We start from the raw sequence: 15,892 nt of genomic DNA on the forward strand, positions 1-15,892 counted from the left end.
ATTCATGTTCTTTAATCATGGGCCCTCTAATATTGTACAATTTTTGAAGTATTTTCAAATAATTTTAACAATTCCATCTCTAAAAGATGTTTGCATTCCTTTTGACCAAATATAATATGTGAAAATCTAAATGTATAGGTTTGTACACAGAGGTAAGTCATTCCTTTATTATCTAATTCAATATTTTATAAAGATTTAGCACAAATACAACACACGCATGCACACACTTGTGAACTTTCCTATTGCATTTTTTAATCTTCATTTATTCTACTTTCTGCAAACATAGCAACTGCCTGAGCTTAAGCATTTCCTCAGGCCATGTCCTTTGAATGCTTAAGAAGAAAAGCCTTCTGTGGTCTATGACGATTGTTATTGCTTTTCATGTGCCATTAAAATACCAAAGGAGTAGTTTGACCCATTTGGGCTTAACTTAGCATGATCACTATGTATAAGACTTTTGGTGTGTGTGGTTTTTTTGTTTTTTGTTTTTTTGGAGGGGGGGCACTATTAAACTAGGATATTCACTGTGGGATGTAATGCACTGAAATCCTATCTATTTTGAAACCAAGTCATGTAAAGAATGTAACACACTTGACTTAGGTGAAATCCTTTGGAAATAATTCCTTTTAAAAAGTGAGTTATAATACTAGTATAGTGCATCTTGATAATAATGCCAATTAATTCATCCTCACTGTGTTATTAAAGCTTGCAAATTGACATAAAAGAACAATGCCCTGGAAAGACAGATCTAAGTCTGTATTGCCAAGATTTAAGCCAAGAAAACTTACTTTATATCTCTTATCAATCTGTATTTTTTCCAGGAAGTTTAACATCAAATTCCTTTCTTCATTCTTGTTCTAAAGTATCTGGCTTCTTTACTCTCATGTGGGTTTTTAGTTTATACATTTTCCTTCTTTCCTAACACAGTTCTGTAAAAAGTTTACGAGTACTAATGAGATTCAAAGACATAAAATATTTCTCACTATAAAGGTATTTTGAAACTTTGGAAAATTTTATAGCCCTATCTGGAATCAGTTATATAGTGTGGGTTGCTTTTATACTTATTTGCTGACTATAGTCAGGCTGGTACCATGGAAGACAAGAAACAGTAGATTTGATTCAGGTACTGCTCCTTTATTCAATAATATTTATATATCAGGCATCACACTGCCCTGTATATAATATGCATTCTCTCCTTAGAGAAAACACTGGGCATCACTTCCTATGTGCTGTATTATATTGTGAGATTTAGAAGATAATAGTAATATGCATATGCGCTCCAAATAACTCTAAGGCAAAACAAATGACAATAAGAAGATAAAGCACCGAAAAGTAAAAATATCTGTAGGTACTTCATATATCTGAAAAACAGATTCTGGAGATATCTTCAAAGACTTGCATTTTATGCACATATGTTCTTTTTTCTTCGGGTGTGTATATGTGTATATTTATACATGAGTCCATTTATATCCTTTGATGAAGAAACTTTTAATCATATTCTTTTAAACTGGGAAGTCTCAGTGATTTTTAACATAAATTACTAAGTTAAGCTAGAATTGACTTATTGAAGTTGAACCTTGTCTTGTTTTACAACTATGCCACTCAAAATTTTAGTGATGCAGGAAACTTACTAGAAAAAGAAATTTTAACTGTCATACCCTTTTAAAAAATCACTGATATTTTATTGAGAATAGAAGCTAATTTTGATGTATAATTAACATCTATCTTAAAAAGCCAGCATTATACTGAACACTGACCCTATAGACCTCTTCCCATCTAAGTCAAGTACATGTCTACAGCATGCCTCATCACCAATATTAATTCTTTTGAGAGTTCTAACCATTAAAACAAATGACTAACAAATACATGAGTTCTCCAGTGTAATAAATAGTGAGATTAAGCACATAGGAAAACTTCCTCTTCTCATGACCCTAATTTGCTAGAAATTTCGGGGGGGGGGGGGGAAGATTTAAATGAATAAATAAATAAATGCATAATATTCCTGAAAAACATAAAGGAGATATAATTGAGAAGGTAGGAGAAAGCAGAAATGTGTAGAATAGGAATGTTTTATGAAAGTAGATATCAAAAATGCCAATAAACAAGATAAATATTTAATTTCACAAGTAATTAAATGCATCCAAAATAAAACACCAACATGATACCATTTTTATGACTAAATTTCAGACTTTATATCAAGAAGTTATTCTGCTGGGTGAGTCTACGGTGATGCACATTTATGCACATTTCTCACATGTAGCAGGTTAGATAGAGTATAAATTGTCACAAATGAGATGGAAACTAATTTACCAATATGCGTCAAAAGTCTTCAAATTTTGTGGTGGGAATAAATATGTTTGGGGCCATCAAGTCGGTGAAATGAATATTAAAAACTTTCAAAGTGTAAAACTTTTGAATGAGCAATTTTGCATTCACCAATTATAATTATAATAAGAATGCACTAAAGTATGAGCAAAAAGATTTAGCTTCAAGGAGTTTATCACAAAATTGTTTATTGCAGCAAAATGTTTGGAAAGAACCTACATGACCAGAATTGGGGGACTGCTTAATTAAGTCGTGCTTTATTATTTCTATGATTACTGCTACCACTAACACCAAATCATAATAGAATATACTAGGCATTCCTGTAAGCCAGGCAATAGTCTCAGTTCCTTACATGCATTATGTCATTTTATCTTTAACAACTCTATGATGTTGTGTTAGGATCATTTTTATTCCTATATGTACAAAAAAAAAAAACAACAATTTTTTGACCCCAAAGTCAGTGTTCTGCTCCACCACTTACACCACTGCACGGGGTCCTATCCTTCTGCCTTCTTGGCCTGCGCCCACACTAGGATTTCCCTGGGGCCATGACTGGGTTTTTGTGTGTGTATTTTAATGTGCAGTACAGTGCTTAGTACATTACCTACCCAACGAGTATTTGGGGAAGAAAAGAGGAATAAAGGACAAAAGGAAAGAATGAGGGAGAAAGGAGGCAGAGATTCACACAAGGGATGAGGCAAAGTAGGAAAGGCAGGGAGGGAAGCCCAGGGAGGGAGGGAGAAAAGTTAGCTTAGGGTGAGAGTGTAGAAATGAAGGAGTTAGAAACAGAGGGAGATCAAAAAAACCTACAGATTATGGAAATTTGTTTTAATAATCTCAAAGAAGAAGGAAATATTTCATTGCCCTTCTGGTTAGAGGCAGAGGTATAACTTTTAATCTACAAATAAACAAAAGAAAATTGTCAGCAGCTCAACTGTAACTTGAAGGTACTGCTCATGCAAACTCTGATAGTCTCAAGAACTAATTTGATGCCACAATAATAGATTGATTTGAGGAAACAAATGGTCACACAGGTGCTTCAATTTATAGTTTAATCTTTTGAGAATTGTGGAATTGCAAAGAAATATAGGATTTTAGCAGTTTATCTAGTCCAAGTCCCTTTTTAATGTTGATATAAACTATTTGCCCTTAGCCACATAGATGATGAATTAGACTACTAACTAATCTGGTTCCAACCTGATATTGTTTCTAACACATTACTCTGCCCCAATGATTATTCTCTAAATTAAAGGTATTAATGACTCTAGAAATAGTTGGGCAATCTTATGGATCATCCTTACTTATCATTTGCCTAAAATCAAAAGGAAAATCTTCCTTCCTTTGAATAATAACAAACTACAAATAAAAATTATATATTTTAAAACTCCTTTGGATTGTGCCAAATCCATTCTTGTAATGTAAACCTAATGTTTGTTTATAAACATAAAGTTTGAAATAAAATAATCATTTTCAGCGTAGTCTTTAGCAAAATACATTTCTATTTCACTAAAGTCCCAAGGATATAAACTGCTACCCATCATATTTTGGCAGATACAGAATGTTATTCTCCATTACATGTGATTGGCACAGTTATGTACTATAATAAATTCTGTCAGTGTGGCATTTTTTATTTATTTGACACTCATAAAAAAAAAAAGTATTGCCAAGGAAACCAATTAAAACTTGATTTCCACTGGGAGCCGACTCCCTCTGATGCCTCTGTACCTCAATCCTCTTACAGAAGCCTCCAGACGATCTAAACCTAGTTTGTAATGTTGACCTGTGAGCTGTAACTGCTCGGAATATTGTATTTCTGTTTTTGTCTCTCTTGCTGTTCTGAAGAACTGTGTTGATTACAAAGATATCTGCATAAAGATCCTCATTGTTGTAAAAACAACAAGCAAACTTGACACCACCACCACCCCACACACACCCCGTTTTCTCTCTTTGTAATGTTTTAGTTAACTGAGCACCTCCTGTTAATATTTCTTTCTAGCAGTAGCAAATGGACAGCACAAAGTAATTAAAAACCTGGAAACAATTCTTTCTATAAACCACTCCCTGTCTTCTATTAGCCAATGTCTGTGCTAATGTGATAGATATGTCACCGTGGGACTGATATTTCATGTCCACTGACACAGCTTTTCAGTTAGTTGCAGGATTGCTCCATTTAAAGATTCAATTTGGGGGAAAATGTACTACTAGAAAGGCGTCATAATTATTGACAATAAATATGAAAACTCTTATATTGTCAATAGGCCTATGTTTAGAAATTCAGAAATTTAAGTTAACCATAAAAACAGATGTTTGAGAATGAAAAGCAAAGACCACCAATAACCTGTTTTTTAAGAGCGCTTTTAAGTTTAGATGGCAATAGAATCAATGTGATTTGGATAGTTCTCTTTATACAAATTATTTTGTGGTATAATATTTATGCTTCCTCCAAATATGTTAAAACGTAAGTTAACATTTTTGGTGAAACAGATTAAATTATTTCAGTATTCAGATAGCTCCGTACTTACTCATGAAATCTAAGTTCAGTTCTGAATAGCAAGTCACTAAGAAGGTGGTAAAGTACCTACCGGAGCTCAAGCGGGTGTATTTTGGTTTTTGTTTTCCTTCTTTTGCATTGAACTGTCCTCACTCTACATATGGTTCCTCAGCTATAAATAATAGGGTTCAGCTATCTGGCCTTAGACTGTGACATAATGCCTCACACAGACTCAGTTATCTGATTCTAATATCCCTAGAACACTAACACTAGAAAGTAAAGCAAACGTTTTTCTAGAAACATATGGTTTAAGATTTAGTTGCCTAACTAAACCTAAAGTGCTATTATATAACATACCACTTAGAGAATATGTTTTATTCATCAAAAAATTCATTGAGTAACCATTACGTGTAATGACCGGCCTCAAACCCATGAATGAAATGCTAACGAAGACCATGCAGAGCTGTCTCCACGTGCATCACCCCATGTCTGATCTTTCCGTTTTTATCCAATATGCGCCGTTGCTTCACTTGTTTGAGCACGCTGAAGTGGACACACATTGTGCAAAACAATTAATTGGTGAGGCAGCATTTCGGCCAAACTATATTCCACATATAATTTCCCTAGTAAGACAGTTCTTTTATGAATAATTAAGGAAAGCCTGAGATTTTTAAAAAATGAGATTATTCAGGCTCCCTAGAAAGAATGCTTTTTGAAAAATTGTTCCAATAATTAGTTGTATAATCCAGTAAAAAACTCTTATGTAAAAGACACTATTAGATTTTGAAATTGATTAAATTATGAGTAATACCATATGGTGTAGGAAAACTAATTTTTTACAAAAATTTGTCTTAAAAATAAACTGCTTGTTCTGATGACGCTGTTTGTGTATGTTTAAAATGTTAACAAAGAAGCCAAACTGTAAAATGATTAGAAATAACTAAATTAGTATTTATACCCAAAGTTATAACTGAGAAACCACAGTCTTCTTTACTGGATGATTGTTATGCCACAATGAAACAGAATCGACTCTTCCCAACCTTAGATAACTGTTTGGTACAAATTCCCTGTATACATTATTAGTTTGAGATTTCATTTATATATATTGTTAACGCATCGTGAACTAATATCTATTAAAGGCCTACCATGTACCCATCACTGTTATAGAAACCGGTCACATGTCAGTGATCAAATAAATTCACTATTATCATGAAGCATTCATTTGATGTGTTATAAGAGACAGTAAGCAAGCATACAAAATAGATCACTAGATAAGTGTATAAAAAAATAAAACAAGTAGGGATAGACAGTGCAAGGGTGCTATTAGAAAGAGGGACAGACATTCCCTCAGAGGGAATTTCCACAAAAGCCTGAGTGAAATGAGAGATTAGTCTATTAAAATGTTTAGGGAGAACATTATAGGCAAAGGCAAAAGCAAGAGCAAAGGCAGAGGCTCCTAATACAAAGCCCTTTTATGCTGATAACCCCTACGGTAAGAATTTAATTGGTTAAACATTTTGCACCTTGGTGGAGATTTTTTAATTAGATATCTGCAGAGGTACGTATCGGTAAACACTGTCTATCTTTACCTGCTAAAATATTTTTTGCAAAGATAATTCACAAAATAATAGTCTTTCATGTATAATTTTAATATCAAGTGATAATATACATCTTTTACATAATCATGTTTGCACTAGAACGTAAGCTCCAGGAGGGCAAAGATTCTGTAATCTATTTTGTTGACCAGGATTCTAGTGTCTTAAAAGCTATTACATTATAGATTGATAAATGTGTTAAATAAATGAAGAAATAATGGTGCACTGAATTAATATTTCATAAAATATTTGTTTTTATATAAATACCAAATGTGAATATAACCATTTCTAATTTCTTTCACAAGTATTCATTACCATAATATGCACAATTCAATTGCCTCGGCAACTTATTAATAATGAAAATATATTCTCTGTATCAAAAGATGCATTTGATTAATTCAAATGATGACATTTTAATGTCTAAAATTTTGCAATCCAGCAGAAATTTGAGGATCAAAAACTTCAATAATTATTGACAAAATGTGATTCTTTTAGAATTTCTAATAAACTGTCAAATTTTAAAAATTACATCCTGGATTTCTCACTGTCTGAGTCATAGATATGCCCAAATAGCCATGTAATTTGATGCCTTTTCGAGGAAAAGATCTGGGACGAAAAGAAAAAGAAGAAGCTAGTAAAGATGAGCATTCAGATCCATCTGTAATTGGAGACTGAAGAGAAGAAGAGTAAAAGAAAATGACACAACATAATTATCCAGGATGTAATGGACCAAAGGGGGAAATGCATCAGAAGTATACTAGACAAATTCAATTTCTATATATGGGCCTAACACATAGGAATTAGTCACCAAAATGCTGGTTAAAAATAAAAATACATTTTCTAATTTTATATATATATATATATATATATATATATATATATATATATATATACACATGCACGTAAAATATATATAGCTATATATTATAAATAAGAATGTGATTTACATATCCAAATGTGACATATATGTCAAAATGATTTACAAATATGTATATGCAGTTGCAGCAATTTTTAAAAGTTTTTTTTTTTTACATTTAATAATAACTGAGTGTCAAACATTGTATTAGTCACTAGTAATTCTGACAGGAAATTATTATCATACATATTTATAGATGAGTCAGATTACCACTCTTCCCCTCAACTTTACCAGCTTGACTATAAATACATACATCTCAACAGATTCAAAGCTGTCTGTTTCCTCAAAAGGACTTGTAATGATAATAGTAATTTCACATGAAGTTTTTGGTTCCTGGATTACAGACATGTCCAAAACACAGGTGTGAATTACCAGGTGTAAAATTATTAGTACAAATATTAATAATGATAATAAATTCCTGACTGATTTTTTAATTGAATATAGTAAATAGACTGTGTAGTTATCCTTGCATTAAGGCTCTGGCACATTTCTGATGTTTTTTGCTCTCTCTGATCTCATTCACTTTTTGAAAATAATGATTGATTTTCAGAATAAACAGATATTAGGTGCAGTCAATCCAGAAGTATGTTTTAAGAGTACATAATAATATAATGTCCCCTTTTACCTTGCAAAAGAAAATCATATGAAGAGAAAGCTGATAATAATAAAAATGGGAAACAGCAAGAGAGTAATTATCCAAGCAAGAAAAAGAAAAAAGCCGTATGCTTTGTATAGAAATTGGAACTGTACAAATAGGGTAGCTGATTTAATATTTTGGACTCCCATGCATTGGCCTTCCATTTTTCTCAGTCCTGTAACATGAAATAACAGTAGTAATTTAACTTAAATCTGCCAACACCTGTTTTTTCCTCCTTATGAAATTATCATATTTACTTTTTTTTTTAAGATGATATATAGCTACAGCTTAGAGAATTTGTTCTAAGACATAGTTAGTTGAAATATCCAAGTACCTAAATATTTTTCTCAAGGTAAATGAGGCACTTAGCCCTTGGTTTACTGAGATTGCACAAATGCCCTGGTGTAAAAGAAAGCATCAAGCCAAGTAGAGCAATCTGTTTTGAATCATCAAAAGGACTTTTCCCTGACCATTCCCAACTATTTACTGTTTATCTCTTCTCTCTGCGCATGCCTTACCTGTGGGTTACTCTCAAGGAAAGAGATTCTCAAGCCAGTACAGTATTTCTATAGTAAAGCCATTTATTATACATGGGTGGTCTAATGCATTAGGATACACATAAATACTCCACAAGAGTCTGGAATATACATCACCTTAGAACCTGGAATGGGTATTGATTTACAGAAATAGCTTAAAGAAAGCATTCTGTAATGCTGCATAGCAAAAGTACACTTTTGGACCTATGTACCCATCACTTTCCCTATTGCCCCCAGGAGGCGGCTTTTACCCAACTGTACTTGTAATTATGCTATATTGTTACATTGAAGGTTTCAATGAGGAACAACCTACAACCTGTCATGGGGATTAATCACAAGAATATTGTTTTGGATACCTTTTGGTTAAAAAAAACACAACTTTTTAGAAAAGTTTTTGCTGCACAGCAAAATTGAGTTGAAAGTACAGAGTTCCCATTTACCCTGTCCCCAAACCACACACACAACCCCTCCCACTGTCAACTTGCTGCACCAAAATGGTACATTTGTTACAATTGATGAACCTACATTGGCATACATTTAAAGAGTGTTTTCTCTAAAAGGATGCATAAGATACATTTTCGTAGTTTCAGAACAAAGAATAAGTGTGCTTGGATGGGTTTGACATGCTATATCATTAACAATTTGTTTTCCTGCATTTGTTTTGACTATTAAGATGGCTGAAGCCAATTTGTCCAACATTCAAAAGTCTCTCAACATTTGTTTTGTGAATTAATCTTAACCCTGCTAATTTTCTTTTCCCCACATTTATTTTCTCTTAACCTTGAGGTATTCAGATACTCCTTAAATTATTGCAGTTTTGGCTTTTTGTAAATCATATTAACTTTTTGAAACAAAGGGGGATTAAAAACAGATTGCAGCATTTTATGTAAATTGATAACATATAATATTATTTGAATTTATTTAGTAGCTTTGAAATTATCATTTTCATATGGGAGATAGATAAAATATATTTTTATTTGGTGTCACATTTCAGAAAAATCCCCATACTAGCAGAAGGTACGGAATTTGAAATGCTCATTATAAGAGAATCCATTTGTATTGATGGAAATAATCAGTAAACACTGACACACATGTTAGGGACAACACATAAACATATTCCCTAAAGTATGCGCAGTGCTTACTTAGTGAAGCTTTGTGTAACAAGTACATGTGGATACAGTGATTATATGTTGACCTGTATAATTAAGAAAGTGATTTGCTTAACAGTAATTTCATAATAAAATGCCTCACCAGTAATCATAAGCACAAGCCATATGTTTTTAAATATGACCCAAACATTTGCATAGTGTTTATGTACAATAAATTAAGGCAAAATGAAAAATCTGCTGACAAGAAATAAGTAGCAATAAGAGTAGAGCAATGTATTAAATCCTTCATTTTGGATCATTTAGGTAATGTTCCATTCATTTTAGATTCATGAGTAGAAGGCTTTACAGATTGGGAATGCTTACCATAAATCTGGAGTTATCCATTATTAGGTGGCATTTTGCTGTTTGCAGTTGTACTTGTTTACTTTGTGCATAATTAACTGCATAATAGCTGTCTGTGTTTTGCACAGAATTTACACTCAGGCTCTCATCAAAACAAATGGCTGCAGAAAGTAGGACACTTCCATTAAGTTCCCTGCAATCAGCATTTTCTAATGCAGGTTTACAGGAATGGTTTTGATTGTGACTCTTATTATATTAATGTTTTCAGCAGCTAATGTGTATGTTGGAGTTTAATTTATTAAACCCTAAGATGCATAAAGGGTATGGATGGGTAGAGGCAGAAGGAAGTAGAGCATACCTAAGAATAGCCAAGAAAGAAATTTCCATGAAAATAATAAGTGGAGAGCCAAGTGGGACAGGCAATTGATCACTATGCAGCATAATACAATGGATCATGCACATGTCCCAGCGGTATTTTGCGAGGTGCAGTTGTGATGGCCGAATCAACAACCCGAGAGAGCAGCGTAGCTGAAAATGGGCTGTCAGGAGAACACAGATGGACTCCAGCACCCCCTTTGATTATAGCAATATAAACTTAAAAGGAAAAATCACCGAATTAACCCAAAAGAAACTTGTGAAATTAAATAGCAATGAATAAGAGAAGTAAAAGAGATGAAATAAAAGATAATAGTGTAGAGGTTGTGGTTTATTGGTTGACTACTGGCTAAAGCAGAAGTTGATAAATATTTTTAAATAATGATAAATGAGCTGATTATGCTGTTTAAACACTTAACATTGTATTCTTAAGCAACAGTTGTTTAAAACACTTATTGAAAAAAGTATTTACTTTCAAGAAATGGTCATGCTAGGAGAAAGTGAAAAGGGAGAAATAAACTAGTTTAACCAGTTTTCAAAGCAAAAAATAGTAAAATTGTATTCTTAAAATTAATATATTTTTGATGACAACGTATAATTTTTTAAATTAGAGCTTGAAACAAAGATGTGTTAAATACTAGTTAATTTTCTCCCTTTCAGAAATCCAGAACATCATTTAATGAAATTGGTATAAGTAATATTGCATGACCAGAGAAATATTCACCATCAAAATTATAATTCTATGTTGTGTGCTTCCATTTCAAATATTTACTCAGTTTGATTGAAAGTATTTTTCTGTATTTTCTTACTGATATTTCCTTGTTTTGTTAACTATTAGCTTAAGTCTCTAAGGATACAATCCTACGCATCAGTTATTTCTTAAAATTTCAAGCTTCACATAACGTAGCCAAGTAATTACTTTTCAAAACCCTCAGAGGCAATATTTTGGTTATAAAATGAAGTATTTTAAAGAATCAATTCAGATAATAAAAATCCAGAATGAATTCACTGGGATTCTTGTAACGATGGTGGGTGATTCAGACAGAATTTCGATAACTGCACCCTAGCATTGCTTCACCGGGAACACATAGTGATTATGTATGTATTCCATGATGTCCTTCATACAAAGGGTGAAAAATGATACATACCAAAAGCAGATAAAAAAGTCATACACATTTAAATACACAGAGATATAAACTGTGCTCATGCAGAGTAAGATTTAGTGTCATAAATATCCCAAACTAATCTCTATTTTTATGCTACTCTGATAAAAGAAAACAATCAATATGGTTTTTCATGGAAACTGGAGAAGTGATAATAGGAAAGAACACGTAGCCAAAAATACATATACAAGATCATTTTTAAGAAAAAACACAAGGTGAAAGATATTCTCAGGTTTATATGAATTACTTATCTGGTCTCTACCACAGTACCTTCTCTCTTCCTGGGCACCGCCGCCCGCTGGCCCTCGCAGCTGCGGCGGCCCGCGGGCCGGGCTTGTGCGGGGCTCAGGCTGGCGAGCATTCCGCGGTTCTTGCCAGCCGAGCACTCACCTCCCTCAGCTCTTGCTGTCATGTAGGTGTCTGAGGCTGCGCCTCGTCCTAGGGAGTTCTTGCAGCCTCTACTGTGGGCACCATTTTCTTAGTAACAATGTGAGGGAACCAAAGCTGAGACAGTAAGTGATCTCACACTCAATTAGCAGTAGAGCCGAGGCAAATTCACATTTTTAACTTCAACTCTTTTCTGATATATTAAAATGGAGTTCTGCAGAGGACTCCAGTTCCACTACTGTAATTTTTCCCATCTTATCACACTCATTCTATGAATTTTAATATAATCAAAGTTCTTCAAAAAATAAAATTTTTTATAGTTTTTTCCATAGAGACTGTACCAATTTACACTTCCACTGACAGTACAAGAGGTTTCCCTTTTCTCCACACCTTCACCAGCACTTGTTGTCTCTTATCTTTTTGATAATTATTCTAACTCATTGTGGTTTTGATTTACATTTCCCTATTGATTAATGATGTTGAGACCCTTTTTAAGTACTGGCCATTTTAATATCTTGTTTGGAAAAATACCTATTTAGATCTTTTCCCCATATTTTAATCAGATTATTTGGTCTTTTGCTAGTGAGTTGTATGAGTTCATTATGCTAGAGAGAAAACCACAGGCCCAAAATGGCATCGCTTGTGCCAAAGCCCAAACACCAAACCTAGATTTTATACCTGATTTAACTGCAGTTTCAACCTCTCCTAGAACTATAATCTTAGTCAACCAATCTGGAATTTTCTGGACAAGCACCTGTAAGGTGAGGACAAGAGGGCCCTTACCATTCCCCAAAGGGAAAAAAAGCGGCACTCTGCATAATAAAACACAGTTCCCTTCCCTGTCCACCTCCCAATAAAGATGCCTGGATCTAAAAATAATCCTTCCTTTTCTTTTGTGAATAACTCCCAACACACCCTTCTTCCTATAAAAAACACATTTTGTACAACCCTCAGAGCACCCTTCTACTTGCTGAATGACATGGTGCCTGATTCATGAATCACTTAATCAAGCCAATTAGATCTTTGAATTTACTGGGCTGAATTCTTCAATAACTATATATTTTGGTTAACTCCATCACTGATTTTGTTTTTGGCAATTATGTTTTGGATAAGACACCTAAAGTATAAGTAACAAAATAAAAAATAAACAAGTTGGACTGTATGAAACTAAAAACATCCTGCACAGCAAAGGAAACCATCAACAAAATGAAAAGGCAACCTATGAAATGGGAGAAAATATGTACTTTTTAAATATTAATCAACTGTAAATACTTGAGAGAATGTCTATCAAACTGGGGTATTGATATAAACATGACCTATTATTATGAGTTTGAAGTTAAGTTTCTCTGTAAGAACCAGGATCACTGATGTGTACAGTACTGTTTATTACTGATATTCTGTGATGAAAGCTGACAAGAGTCTAAATGAAGACTTACCGTGATGACTTACCAAGCACTCATGTCACCCTTCAAGTGAGCTGCTACAGAGAGCATGGCTGGCTGAGAGCCTCCACCTATCATGTGCTTTTCCAGCCATACTTCCTCTGGGTTGCTTCCAACCAATGCCTGAGCATGGAAGAGCTTTTAGTCAGGCCACTCCTGCTCAGTGTGGGTCTCTTCTAACAGTACAGTTTTCTTGGAACTTCTATTCAGCCTGCCTGAGTCTTTCTGAGTAGAGCACCGCTGTCTGAAGCTCTTACTGCCCAATCCCCCTTCTTTCACATTTTTCTTTCACAGGGTCCAGTCCTAAACCACGGTCTAAAGGTGTTCCCTGCTTTCTCCTGCTCCCTTTCCCTTTTTTCTCAATAAGGATTTATCCCAAATAAATCCCCTGCGTGTGTTATACCATTTGGGTGTCCTCTTTGAGAGCCTGAGCTGATGCATTCACCAGGCTGTGAAGAATGGTGGAAGTTCTCCCTCTTTTATGTCTTTTTCTCTCCTTTTAGACTTCGATGGCAAATGGGTCACTGAAATGAATGGCAATGAATGTAGGGGGTGAATGTGACTCCATCATAACTGCAAAGATGCTGCAAAGTGATTATATGTCATGATTGGTTCTTAATAAGCATTTCCCTATGGAAAAGTCCATTCCAACATTTAATTCTTACATACTACACTACAATATTATGGAAATACTGGAAATCTGAAACAATTCTGGAAATTCAAAGCAAGTTCAAAATTTTTAGCTTAGCTAATAATGCTTCTTTTCCAAAGCCTATGGTGCTAGTCACTGACCAGTATTTAAATCTATACAAGTGAGTTTCCAAGTATTGAAATTCATATCTTAAACAGTTTTTTAAAATTTCTAATATGGACATTGAGTTCTCAAAAACAAAAATGAACAACACTGATGACTTTTAAGAAGAAAGTACTATTGTTTAAGGGGAAAGTATTGATGAACTGGGTGTGCTGGTGCGAGGTGGGGTTTTAAGTTGTTGGCTGACTCCACTGATGTGTAAGGAAGAGGCTGATGTTGCCAAAGATCCTGGCTTGCTTCAAGAATGGATTTAAGCCTGGCAGGCGGTGGCTCAACAATTTAGCATCGACCTATGATCCAGGCGATTGTAGTTCGATTCCCTGTCAGGGCACATGTCCAGGTTGCAGGCTCGATCCCCAAGAAGCAGCCGATCAATGACTCTCATCACTGATGTTTCTATCTCTCTCCCTCTCCTTTCCTCTCTTTGAAATATATATATATATATAATGGATTTAAAAGCAGCAATGCACAGTTTTTACAGCTAGCCCTTTTCTATAGTAAGGGCAACTTAATGTGTAAGAATGTAAACAAGGAGCAACAATTTGCAAAGTAACAGACATAAGAAGTACCAAGGCATAGATAAAAAAGATTAAAGAAAAAATAATGTTTTGAAGAAATCATGTGATGACAAAAATGGAACTTACCTAATTTTCCCGATAGTTTCATGTTTAGCTGATGCTTATGCAAACCAGGCCATCATAATCAGCAGCTATTGCATGCTTACCTAATGTGATAAACAATTGCCTAAGTGCTTTACATTCATTTTCTATTTAACTCATGGAATCTCAGTATCAGAGATTTGCCTAATTTGCAGATAGGGAAACATTATTTAAGAGATAAGTATTTTCCCAACGGTATAACAACATTAATTGGTGGATCATGGATTTAAACCCAGTTTTAAATGACGATCTCTTTTGAATGCCTCAAAAAAATCTCATTATCCTCTTTCTTATCTTGGAAATTCTTTTTTTGGAGATTACTATTCATTTAAAAAATAACTACCTATCAAGATATGTGCTTTTGTGTGTGTATATTTCAAGTTCTTCATTGTATAAGAAATGATACTATAAACAGCATGGAAACAATAAAAACCTAATGTTTATTATCTCAAGATGCTTCAAATTGAAGAGTTAAAATAAGTAACCCATATGGTCTTTTTAATCTTTAGCCTTAAAAACAATTAAAATCATGAGTAGAGGAATCAAAAATAGAGATCTTGAAAAATAATATGTTTGTTTTATAAATAAACACACACACACACATACCCTAAATTCCCAAAGTTATGGCATATAATTAGAGGACTCTATGCCCTAGTTCTACAGGTTACCTCAATCATTGTTAGTAAATTTTATGATCTCTGAGCATAGAAGGGTTTCACACCTCTATACCCAGAACAAGTAAAAAGTATTTATTGATATAAATTATAAATAAATACTCCTCTTATAGGATTCAAAGAAACATCAAGAGTATATTTTTCTCAAGTGAAACAAGGACTCTGACAACTTAGCCAATTATTATACCTGCTATGAAGATAATTTTGTCTTTGTTTAAGTTCTAGTCATGGTACTTATTTCACCAATCTATAAATCAGCTTGAAATACCTAATGAGAGTTAAATAAATTTCACATATTCTATTTAAATAGGTATAGTAACCAAATACTATATTTGTCTTATGTTTCATAATTCCAAAGCTTCACTCCTTTTGACTGTATTTTAGTATTAAGATGACTTTATTCCATTCTTACTGTTCTTAAAACTGC

The sequence above is a fragment of the Miniopterus schreibersii genome (assembly GCF_964146895.1).
Source record: "Miniopterus schreibersii genome assembly, chromosome: 6".
NCBI classification, from domain to species: Eukaryota; Metazoa; Chordata; class Mammalia; order Chiroptera; family Miniopteridae; genus Miniopterus; species Miniopterus schreibersii.